General features: G+C 61.4%; 1 protein-coding gene across 1 annotated transcript in view; it reads left to right on the top strand.

Moving 5' to 3' along the window:
* The window catches only part of LOC106813969 (F-box only protein 3-like), a 66,200-nt gene extending 65,697 nt beyond the window's left edge, over window positions 1-503 (top strand). The window contains exon 12 of the mRNA XM_014818225.1: window positions 71-503. The gene's annotated coding sequence lies outside the window, so the exon portion shown is untranslated. The remainder of the gene's footprint in view (window positions 1-70) is intronic.
* The last annotated feature ends 7 nt before the right edge of the window (window positions 504-510 follow it).

Raw genomic sequence — 510 nt, 5'->3', positions numbered from 1 at the left:
GCGTGCATGTATGTGTGGTAGTGCGTGCGTGCGTGCACGTGTCTGTGTGCGCACGTGCATGTATACAGCGGACATGGAGGGACAGCGCAGGCTGAGTGACAGCGCAGGCTGAGTGACAGCGGACATGGAGGGACAGCACAGGCTGAGTGACAGCAGACACGGAGGGACAGCGCAGGCTGAGTGACAGTGGACATGGAGGGACAGCGCAGGCTGAGTTACAGCAGACATGGAGGGACAGCGCAGGCTGAGTGACAGCGGACATGGAGTGACAGCGCTGGCTGAATGACAGCGGACATGGAGGGACAGCGCTGGCTGAGTGACAGCGGACATGGAGGGACAGCGCAGGCTTAGTGACAGCAGACATGGAGTGACAGCGCTGGCTGAGTGACAGCGGACATGGAGGGACAGCGCTGGCTGAGTGACAGCGGACATGGAGAGACAGCGCAGGCTGAGTGACAGCGGATACGGAGGGACAGCGCAGGCTGAGTGACAGCGGACATGGAGAGACAA

The sequence above is a fragment of the Priapulus caudatus genome, unplaced genomic scaffold (genome assembly GCF_000485595.1).
Source record: "Priapulus caudatus unplaced genomic scaffold, Priapulus_caudatus-5.0.1 Scaffold850, whole genome shotgun sequence".
NCBI lineage: Eukaryota > Metazoa > Priapulida > Priapulimorpha > Priapulimorphida > Priapulidae > Priapulus > Priapulus caudatus.
The sequence above is the reverse complement of the archived record's forward strand: the minus strand, read 5'-3'. Positions and strand labels throughout refer to the sequence as shown.